Source organism: Miscanthus floridulus, chromosome 14 (assembly GCF_019320115.1).
Source record: "Miscanthus floridulus cultivar M001 chromosome 14, ASM1932011v1, whole genome shotgun sequence".
NCBI lineage: Eukaryota > Viridiplantae > Streptophyta > Magnoliopsida > Poales > Poaceae > Miscanthus > Miscanthus floridulus.
The window spans coordinates 65997702-66010081 of record NC_089593.1 but is presented as its reverse complement, the minus strand read 5'-3'; positions in this window follow the sequence as shown (position 1 = coordinate 66010081).

Sequence of the window (12380 nt, the reverse complement as noted above, 5' to 3'; positions counted from 1 at the left end):
ATTCTTTCTTTCAACTAGCCCATTTGATTGAGGAGTATACTTGGCCAAGAATTGATGTCTAATTTCAAATTCATCACATAACTCATCAATTCTAGTGTTCTTGAACTCACTTCCATTGTCACTTCTAACTTTCTTGATTGTTGTTTCAAACTCATTGTGAATGCTTTTGACAAATGATTTGAATGTTGCAAACACATCGCTCTTGTCAACAAGAAAGAATACCTATGTGTATCTAGTGAAATCATCCATAATCACAAATCCATATTTGTTTCCACCAATGCTAGTATATGTGATTGGTCCAAACAAGTCCATGTGCATCAACTCAAATGCCTTAGATGTGCTCATTATGCTCTTCTTAGGATGTGTATTACCAACTTGCTTTCTGGCTTGACATGCACTACATAGCTTATCCTTCTCAAATGTGACATCTTTTAAGCCTCTAACTAAGTCATGCTTAATCAACTTATTCAATTGTTTTATTCCAACATGACCAAGCCTTCTATGCTATAACCAACCCATGCTAGACTTAGTGATCAAACATATTGACAATTGAGCTTCTCTAGCATTAAAATCAACTAAGTATAGATTCTCATATCTAAATCCTTTGAATATCAAGTTAGAGCCATCTACACTTATGATTTCTACATTATCCACACCAAATATGCACTTGAAACCAAGATCACACAATTAAGCTACCGATAAAAGGTTGAAGTTCAAGCTCTCTACTAGTAGCACATTAGAAATGCTCAAGTCATTGGATATTTCAATCTTACCAAGCCCTTTGACCTTGCCTTTGCCATTATCACCAAATGTGATACTATCAATCCCATTGCTCTTGCTTTCATTGATTGAATTGAACATTCTTGGATCACCGGTCATGTGTTGTGTGCACCCACTATCAAGCACCCAATGCCTTCCTCTAGCTTTGTAATTTACCTATAAAAAAAGATCAATTCTTTTTAGGTACCTAAACTTGCTTGGGTCCTTATAGGTTAGTCACCAAGGACTTTGGTACCCAAATGGCCTTCTTCTTTGGGCCCACAATTGATGTACTAATGAACTTAGCCTTCACACCATTGGCACCCTTATAAAGCATATAACAAGAATCAAATTTGATTGAGGATACATTAGGTAGCTTGTTCTTGTTAGTCTTGCAATTTTGCTCTATATGCCCAACTTGCTGGCATCTATTACAAAACTGACCATTGCCCTTCACAAAGCTAACTTTGGGAGTGACAAAGGCTGCCTTGCCTTTCTTGGGGGTATAGCCTAATCCCTCTTTATTGAGAAAAAACCTTTGGCTACCCAAGCACTTTAGCAAACGGGCATCTCTACCATAGGCATTGCCTAAGGCACGAGTGAGCTCATTCACCTCCTTTTTGAGGTTCTCATTTTCCACCATTAGTGATGTATCATTCATAGGTGGAGTAGTAATGATTGTGCTACAAGAAGTGTTAGTAGGAGCAACAATAATGGGTTCATGAAAAAATTCATCAATAAGATTACATGTTAGTCCCATATCACATGTTATGATCACTTGCTTCTTCTTGGCTTCCTCCACTTTGACTTGCTCAATGAGAGAGAAGTGAGCCTTTTCAAGCTTAGAGTGAGCTTTGCCAAGCTTCTCATGGGCATCCATTAGCCCCTCATAAGTGGCATTGAGCTCATTAAATGATTGCTCAAGAAATTTTACTTTCTTGCGTAATTCTTTGTACTCCTTTCTCTTCATCTCATTGCAAGTGTGTACTTGCTCACACATGTCCAAGAGCTCCTCCTTGAAGTACTCCTCCTCCTCCTCATCATCATCATCATTCCTACAAGAGTCACTTTCACATTTATCATCATCACTTTCATCATATTTTACCTTAGTAGGCTTTGCCATGAGACATGTTGATGGAGTGTCAAAGATGGAGAGCTTCTTGTTGATGGCGATGCTTGCTAGTGCTCTCTTGATAGATTTCTTGTCATCATCACTAGAGCTATCACCATCTGAGGAAGCATCACTATCCCAAGTGACTACATAGCCTCCACCCTTCTTCTTCTTTTGGAAGGTCATTCTATTCTCCTTCTTCTCCTTCTTTTCTTTCTTATCCTCCTTGTGCTTCTTCTTCTCATCCTCATCATTGTCACTATTATATGGACAATTTGCTACTACATGATTGGGGCTCTTGCAATTATAGCATCTTCTCACATACTCTTTCTTCTTGGTGTGATCTCTTCTCTTTCTTGCACCATAGCCCTTCTTCTTCATGAATTTTCCCATCTTGCGCACAAAGAGAGCCATAGCTTCATCATCAATATCACTAAGATCATCATCATCACTTGATTCTTTCTTGGACTTGCCCTTATTCTTTGATGATGATGAGCTAGCCTTGAATGCTATGCTTTTCTTCTTCTTGTCTTTTTCTTCCTTCTTGTCATCCTTGTCATCTCCCTCCCTTTTCACACGGTATGTCTCTTGTGTCATGATATCACCTATTACTTGGTTGGGGGTAATGTCCTTCAATCCTCCTCTTATGATGAGCTATCTTAACATCTCAAATCTTGGAGGTAAGCACATCAAGAATCGATGGGAGACATCATCATCCTTGATCTTCTCTCCCAATACCTTCAAGTCGTTGATAATGACTTGCAATTGATGGAACATCTCCGGAATGCTCTCATCTTTCTTCATCTTGAAGCTTGTCAATTTATCCTTGAGGATATACAACTTGGCACTCTTCATCGCCGGTGTGCCCTCATATGTTTCCTCCAATCTCTTCCACACCTCATTTGCTTTTTCACAATCCTTGATTTGCTCAAACACCTTAGAATCAATGGCATTGTATATGATGTTGAGAGCCATTGTATTACATTGCTTGTTGATCTTATCTTGATTGGTTGGATCATTGGGATCAATGATAGCATAGTCATTCTCGGTCACTTCCCATACTTGATCATTGATTGAACCAAGATACATCCTCATCTTTCTCTTCCAATAACTATAGCATGTGCCATCAAAGAACGGTGGTTTGCCCCCCACATGGTTGAACACAACTTGAGCCATAATTTAACACCGAGGTTGTTAAGCCTTCAATCAAACAATGACCACGGCTCTGATACCACTTGAAAGGTCCTAATATGGCTAGAGGGGGGTGAATAGCCTATTTAAAAATCTACAAATCAACTAGAGCAATTTGATTAGTATGACAAATAGCGTAATGCAAACTTGCTCTAGCTCTATAAGGGTTGCAAGCCACCTATTCAACAATTCTAGTTGCAATGATTACTTAGGCACCCAAACTTGCTATGAACTACTCACTAAGAGCTTTTAATCTTGCTAATCTAAAGAGCTCAACTTGATGAATGACAATAATAAAGTAAGCTCTCAATTCTAATTACACTAAAGAGCTTGTATCAACTAGTTTGCAAGAATGTAAATAGGTGAGTAGGGTGATTATACCACCGTGTAGGGGATGAACCAATCACAAGATGAAGATTAAGCCAATCACCGGGAGAATGCAAATGATAAGAGACAACCGATTTTTCTCCTGATGTTCACGTGCTTGCCAACATGCTAGTCCCCGTTGTGTCGACCAACACTTGGTGGTTCAGCGGCTAAGAGGTGTTTCACAAACTTTGTCCACACGATTGGACACCGCAAGAACCTACCCACAAGTAAGGTAACTCAATGACATGAGCAATTTACTAGAGTTACCTTTCGGTACTCCACCGGGGAAGGTACAACTCCCCTCACAATCACCGGAGACGGCCACGAACAATCACCAACTTATGCTGATCCTCCACTGCTGCACCGAGCCATCTAGGTGGTGGCAACCACCAAGAGTAACAAGCGAAATCCGCAGCGCAACACGAATACCAAGTGCCTCTAGATGCAATCACTCAAACAATGCACTTGGATTCTCTCCCAATCTCACAAAGATGATGAATCAATGATGGAGATGAGTGGGAGGGCTTTGGCTAAGCTCACAAGGTTGCTAAGTCAATGAAAATATGCAAGAGAGTGAGCTTGAGCCGGCCATGGGGCTTAAATAGAAGCCCCCATGAAATAGAGCCGTTGTACTCCTTCACTGCACTGAACACGGGTTGATCGGACGCTCCGGTCATATTGACCGGATGCTGGACCTCAGCGTCCGGTCGTGCGATGTGCGCCATGTGTCATTGGCTTCAAATGCCGATAATCCAATTTCAACGGTCAAGTGATGACCGGATGCGTCAGTTAGAAAGTGACCGGACACTGGACCTCAGCGTCTGGTCATTTCCAATAAGGTTCCAAACGCAAATTTTCACAATCGGACGCGTCCGATCAAGCCCGACCGGACTCACCCAGCGTCCGGTCACTCAAAGTCTCTTCTATACGCCCTACGTCAGCGTACGTCAGCACTGACCGGACGCACCCTGCTAGCGTCCGGTCACTTTTAGCGCCAGTGTCCGGTTGAAGACCGAAACGCGTGCTCACTGCTGCAACTGACCAGACGCGCTGGTCCAACAGAGACTAGCGTCCGGTCACTTACAGTGACCTCCGTCTTTTCTGTCTATGGCGCCGGTGGAGTTTCTTACCCTTGCACCTAAACTTCACCACCCTTGATCAAATGTGCCAACCACCAAGTGTATCACCTTGTGCACATGTGTTAGCGTATTTTCACAAACATTTTCAAGGGTGTTAGCACTCCTCTAGATCCTAAATGCATATGCAATGAGTTAGAGCATCTAGTAGCACTTTGATAACCGTATTCCGATACGAGTTTCACTCCTCTTAATAGTACAACTATCTATCCTAAATATGATCACACTCACTAAGTGTCTTGATCACTAAAACAAAATAGCTCATACATTTTATATTTTTGCCTTGAGCCTTTTGTTTTTCTCTTTCTTCTTTTCCAAGTTCAAGCATTTTATCATCACCAATGCCATGATCTTCATCATAGCTTCATCACTTGGAGTAGTGCTACCTATCTCATGATCATCTTGATAAACTAGGTTAGCACTTAGGGTTTCATCAATTAACCAAAACCAAACTAGAGCTTTCACATACGCAACATCCATATAAAACACTTACAACATATATGTGAAACATATACAACATCTAGATGAACACACTTGTAACATGCGTTTGAGAAAATAGATGAAGCATTGGAAATAGAAGCTTTGCAACATACATGTACAACCATTGCAACATATGCAAAATCCCGATCTACTTTTGCAACATCCATACGAAACACTTGTAACATACCTATGGAACATCTGAAACACTTAAAATATACTCTTGAAATATGCGTTATTCACCTTCTTCTTCTGGACGACGCAAAGTAGACCGAGGAACGGCTGGTTCCGACTAGCTGACGGTCGAGGATGGTGGTGCGACCTGGCAGCAGCCAGCTGGCCTACGCCTGGCCTGGGCTCGACAATCGACGGCCCCTCTCCTGGCCGCCTGACCACACGAGGCGGTCGACACCCTGCGCAGCGCTCGGTGAGCGCAGTGGAAAGGGATGAAGGCGGCCGCTAGCGCTCGGATGCGGTGGGGATGGAGGATGGAGGAGGGTGCGGAGGATGCGGAGAGTGCGGCTTTGGGGATCGGCGTGGAGAGGAGCGAGGCTCGGTGGACGGTGCGGGCGGACATCGTGGCGCAACGAGCGACTGTGCGAGGAGGAAGAAAATTGTGTTCCTTATTTTTAGACGGACTGTAGAGGAGCAGGCCGGGCTGGTCCGTAGGCCCAGGGAGCCAACGTCCGAGCAGACGGACGCCCTAACCCCGCTAGCAATTAGGAATGATATAAAGAGTGCTTCAAAGCTGCTCTAATACTTATTTTGAGAAGAATATAGTATTCACAAAACAATGTTATACTAATCTGTCATTGTCGGGGACCGAATACCAGGGTACCCCAGAAGGTGGAACCGATAACCACCAAACGTGAAAAACTTCTGGACGCATAAGGGCGTCATGTCAACCCTTGTTCGAGTGACAGGAGTTCGGTTCCGCCTCGCCCGACACCTTTGGGGCGGGCTCAGCGTCTTGCCCGATGCCTTGAGGGCGGGTTCGGTCTCGCCCGAGGGCCGAGGGATAAACTCCGTCTCGCCCGACGCCTTGAGGGCGGGCTCGGTCTCACCCGAGGGCTGAGGGATGGATTCTGTCTCACCCGATCCCGGAGGGGCGGGGTTAGCCTCACCCGACGCCTTTGTGGGATAACCCTGCCTCGCCCAAAGGCTCAAGACTAATCTCCGTCTCGCCCGATGCCTATAGGGCGGGCTCGGTCTCGCCCGAAGGCTAAGGGATGGATTCCGCCTCGCCCGATCCCGGAGGGACAGGGTTAGTCTCGCCCAAGAGATAGGGAATGGTTTTCGTCTCACCCGACGGCCTAGAATGAGCCTCGCCCTGATCGATATCTATCCCTCATCGGGCATATGTCGATGACATCGTAGTCAAAACCAAGCGGGCTGACCACCTTGTCGCCGACCTTGAACGCACCTTTGCAAAACTCCAGGCAAACGGCATCAAACTCAATCTCGAAAAATGTGTTTTCGGGGTACCGAGGGGCATGCTGCTCGGCTTCATCGTCTCCGAGCGTGGCATCGAGGCCAACCTAGAGAAGATATTAGCCATCATGAGAATGGGCCCGATCCAAAACATAAAGGGGGTTCAGCGGATCACAGGGTGCCTTGCCGCCCTTAGCCGATTCATTTCACGCCTCGGTGAACGAGGACTCCCCCTTTATCGACTCCTGAAGAAAACTGATCGCTTGGAGTGGACAGCCGAGGCTCAGGAGGCGCTTGACATGGTTAAATGATTTTTAACTAAGCCGCCGGTCCTAGTTCCTCCATGCGACGGAGAATCTCTCCTACTATATATATCGACCACCACCCAAGTGGTTAGTTCCGCCTTAATAGTAGAGCGAGAGGAAGAGGGGCACGCCTTCAAGGTGCAGCGCCCTGTATATTTCATCAGCGAGGTGCTATCCGACTCCAAAACCCGCTACTCCCAGATCTAGAAACTCCTCTACACCGTCCTCATCACTAAAAGGAAGCTACGTCACTACTTCGAGTCACACCCCGTGATAGTGGTGACGTCATTCCCCCTCGACGAAGTCGTTCGTAGCCATGACGCTACGGGAAGAACCGCAAAGTGGGCACTCGAACTAATGGATCAGGGCATTTCTTATATCCCCCGAACGGCGATAAAATCTCAGGCACTAGCTGACTTCATCGCGGAGTGGACCGAGGTCCAGATGCCACCGACAGCCGTTGATCAAGAATACTGGATAATGTACTTCGACGGATCGCTGATGAAGAAGGGCGCTGGAGTAGGACTAGTCTTTGTATCCCCCCTCAGGGTCCACATGAGGTACATGGTTCGGCTTCATTTTCCCTCATCAAACAATACTGCAGAATACGAGGCGCTCATCAACGCCCTACGAATCGCCATCGAGCTAGGCATCCGACGCCTCGACATTAGGGGTGACTCTCAGCTGGTCGTCAACCAGGTCATGAAGGAATCAGGCTGCCATGATACCAAGATGGAGGCGTACTGTCAAGAGGTCCGACGTCTGGAGGACAAATTCGACGGCCTCAAACTCAATCATATCCCCAGGCGCCTCAACGAAGCCGCCGACACGCTCGCAAAAGCAGCATCCAGCCGAGAGCCAGTTCTAACAGGCATCTTTGCCAGTGATCAACGCAAACCCTCGGTACGCTACGCAGGGTCGGAACAAGCCGACGATGGCCCTTCTAGTCTGACCCCCAAGGCCGATCCGCCAACTGTTCCTCCTGACCCCGAGGTCATGGAGCTTGAGGAAAACCCAAAAATGGAGTCCGATCCTCCCAATGACTGGAGAACACTTTACCTCGACTATCTCCTCCACGACGTGCTGCCGACCGACAAGACAAAAGCCCGACGGCTCGCACGACGTGCTAAAACCTTCGTTCTTGTAGAGGGTGAACTCTACAAACGAAGTCACATCGGAATTCTGCAACTCTGTATCCCTGGCGAACAGGGAAAACTTCTACTGAGCGACATCCACGGTGGAGCATGCGGTCACCATGCCACACCAAGAACCTTGGTTGGGAATGCATTCCGACAAGGTTTCTATTGGCCCACCGTAGTAGCCGATGCCGAGCAAATTGTACGCACCTGCGAAGGGTGTCAATACTACGCTCGGCAAACACACCTCCCGGCCCAGGCTCTCTAGATGATCCCCATCACATGGCCCTTCGCGGTCTGGGGGCTCGACCTGGTTGGGCCACTTAAAAAGGCACCCAGGGGCTTTACCCACTGGCTTGTCACCGTAGACAAGTTTACAAAGTGGATTGAAGCTCGGCCAATATCCACAATCAAATCCGAGCAAGCTGTGCTGTTCTTTCTCGACATCATCCATCGCTTTGGAGTACCGAACTCCATCATCATAGACAATGGCACGCAGTTTACCGGTAGGAAATTCGTTCGCTTCTGTGATGAACAACACATCCGAATCGATTAGGCAGCCGTCGCGCACCCCCGGACGAACGGGCAGGTCGAGCGCGCAAACGGCATGCTTCTTCAAGGCCTTAAACCCAGAATTTTCAATCGGTTAAACAAGTTCGGCGCGCGTTGGCTCGCTGAGCTCCCGGCTGTGCTCTGGAGCCTAAGGACGACTCCTAGCCGGGCCACCGGCTACACACCCTTCTTCATGATCTACGGTTCCGAGGCCGTTCTCCCGATGGACCTCGACTATGGAGCACCAAGAATTAGAGCATATGACAAATAGGGAGCTGAGGCATCTCACCAAGACGCCATGGACCAGCTGGACGAGGCCCGCGACATCACCCTCCTCCATTTAGCTAAGTACCAGCAGGCGTTACGGCAGTACCACAGCCGACGGGTGTGGGGTCGAACCTTCAACGTCGGAGACCTCGTCCTCCGTCTTGTGCAGAGCAACAAGGATCGCCACAAACTCTCCCCGCCCTGGGAAGGGCCCTACATCGTCGCGGAAATACTTGGCCCAGGCGCCTACCGGTTGAAAACCATCAAAGGCGAGGTCTTCACCAATGCTTGGAACATTGAGCAGCTATGTCGTTTCTATCCTTAAAATAAGCTTACACTTTTCCTTATCAGTTTTTGTCTTAACAGAACCCCGATCCTTAGTGACTTCCGACCCCTACAAATCATGAGGGGTCAGACCTCACTCGGGGGCTGGCATGTGATCGTAACATATGTCATGTGTAATACAAGTATTACACTTGCAAAAAATCCCTGTGTTATACTTACAAACATTCTCTAAGTTTTCCATTCGCCTCGTAAACGAGTCTCGAGGGCTAAGATCTTGGGAACCAATTCTGAATACAACCGGTAGGACTGCGAGACACCCACGCCCCAGCAGCTGCAACCTTTTTGCTCACCAGTTCAATCAGAATTAGTTCGCCCACGTTCCTAGCTTCCTATGACTTAGACCATGAGAAGAGTTGAAAAGCGCTAAAATTGTTCCTACAGAAGAGAGAAAGATAAAAAATGACTTGCCATAAGCAAAGGATGTAATTTTGTTCATTTTTTGCACAAATTCACCACTTACAAAGCGATGTCGTTACAAAAAAGGAACAATATACTCAGAGAACTGTTTACTCGGGGGCTTCCCCACAACGTTATTTCATTACAGTCTCGGCTCAGCTCAAGTGCTACTACAGTCGCCGTGCCACGCTCTCCATCGGTGACGTCCGGGGCGTGTACACGGGCCAGCTCGTCTATTGCGGTCGCCGTGCCACGCTCTCCATCAGCGACATCTTCGCTGGATCCTCGAAGGCGCCACCATCTACGACGCCTCCGTCGGAGCGTCCGGGGACTACGCCATCGTCGTCAGCCGCAACCCCGGCAGCAACGCCACCGCCATGGCGTCTGGGGACTACGCCATCATCCCCAGCCATAACCCTGACAACGGCGTATGGGCAGGAAACGCCTCCCGCCAAGGGAGGAGCGCAGCGAATGACGGCACAGTCAACGACGTACGACGCCCACCGACACCTTTTTTCCTTCAGCAGCAGCGACTCCTCAGCAAGGGCCGTGCGCACCATCTCATCTACGTTGGATAACCTCTGGCTCGACATCACGCACCAGACTCACGAGCAAGGTTGTAAGTTCTCTATCTCTCTCTGGCATTACTCTTCCTCACTCAGGAACTGCCACGACGCACGGACGCGTTCGGCGGAAAGGAAGAAGAAGGAGAGATAGCGGCTCGGAGGCAGAAGGGGAGGTGGGATGAGAACTCCTCTCCCCCTCCCTATTTAAAGAGGAGGCGCTGTAACTAAGGAAAGGCGAAAGGTCGAACAAAAAACCCTCTCCCTTCCCCTTTTTTAATACGCAATCAATGCTGATTGATATCTGAGGGGACGCGCCAGAAGTGACGGGACGAACCCCGGTCTACGAGGCATCCCTCTTTGGTCAAACTGAACACTGCCTGGGTATGGCCCGCCACTGACCCGCTCCAAACGCGGCGATTAAGGCACCCACATAGGCAGACAACTTTTCGCCTCCCTATGTAGGACCATGGATGACCCGACGACGGGACCTTTCAGATCTCCTGGGTCGGCCGTTTGGCCCAGAAGACACGATGAACGAACGACCAAAGAAAGATAAGCCTCTTAGCTTTCTCACTTTATGCGTTAAAATTCGTTCGCAAGATTCCGACCCCGTCAAATAGCAGGGACGCGAACATCACTCGGGGGCTACCGAGGATGACTACCAGTCTAGACATCCTCTTCACCCGACCCCTCCGTACGCTTGAAACTAAGGGAGCGACATACAGGCACAAAGCTTTGAGTAAAACTGGATGAACTAGCAAACCCTACGCCCCGATAGCTACGGTGTTTCTATTCACCAGAAAAATCCTACTCAACGCCCCTTGCGTCTCTAGTTTCGACGTCTGCCTTCTCAAAGAAGGGATCGGAGGGGTCCGCCTACAGAATCTCCCCCAAAGGAGAAGCTGTCAGGCTGCCCAAGTTAATCAAACAGCTCGGATCGTCACCGAGACACGAAAACAAACAATAGCAATTCTTACGCAGTTTTTTCCAACCTCGTCACAAACGTCAGGGCCCGAACCCATCTGGTAGGAGCTTTTCCGCCACTCATACCACCAAGGTAACGTTACTGACCCTGCCTTTATTTTCAATTAAATCTTGCATTCAAAACATTACATATGCAGAACATTGCATCCCAACGATTCGTGTTGCACCATGAAACGGCTGTCGCCTCATTCGATATAGGCAACCACAGGCTGAGGTTCGAAGGTCGGCCCGCGAAGGGCTCGAGGCCGCCTCACGCCGAACAGAGCCAGGGAGAGATAACCGAGACGAGCCCTAGCGGCCCTGCCCGACCCCGCTCAGAAGCAAACCGGGATGTCTCAACCTTCTCTCGTTTGATTCTAACCTCGAGCCAAACCCACAGAATCTCCATCGAGGAGAGGCCATCGGGCCCCCTGAGCTTATTGAACGACTCAGGCATCTGCCGGGAGGCGGGTTAAGAAGTTGTGGAGTGCCACCAGAGGGCTCTACCGACCCCATCAGCAAATGATGGACCTGGATTCCGCACGAACGTACCCGTTAGCGAGCTCGTTGAGCGCGGTACTCAAGCCATCGAGGCAAGTGTCGTTCACTCAGCCCCTCCGATTGCGAAAACCGAGGATGGGGTAACACGCAAATAACGGCCGACCCCTATCAGAACCTAACAAGGCTCGGGGGCTTGGGCCAAACAATGCAGGGACACAGGTTCGAAGGCCCCACCTTGCCGAGCCCATAGAGTCCCCACTTGGGATTTCTGTTGGAAGACAGGGCGGGGATTATTGCGATGACATCCATCGTCACCAAAACCACGATTCCGGTCTCCAGTAACACCCGACCCCAGCAAGTGCGGGGGTCAAACCTTACTCAGGGGCTGTTAAGGTACGGCTACCTCCTCAATCTCCTCGCATTATAATCAGCGGCATAATTCAGGGGAACATATTGGTAAGATCGTAAAAAATCAAATCGCAAAAAATCAAACAAAACGAAATTAAGACGCAAAAGCACGAAAGGCGTCCAGACTCGAAAAATACCAACACTTGTCCACATATTACATATAAGTTGTTCTCGAAATTGTTCGATTAATTACTCCCACAGAGGGAGAACCATTTCTTTCAGACTGTCTGCTAGGTTCTTCGCAAGGGGAGCGACCATCTTCTCCATTTCCTCCAGCTCTTCATCCTCGTAGGTGGACGGAAAGCCTTCGCTCATCACCTTCAGGTTTATCTCCTTCTCGTAATGGGCGTGGGCGACGGTGAAGGCCTGGGTAATCCCGGCATGAAAGGCACTCTCCTCAAGTTGGCCCACCCGAGCCGTGATGCCTCCGACACGAGCCGCGAGCGGGCTGGTCTCCACCGGCTCCG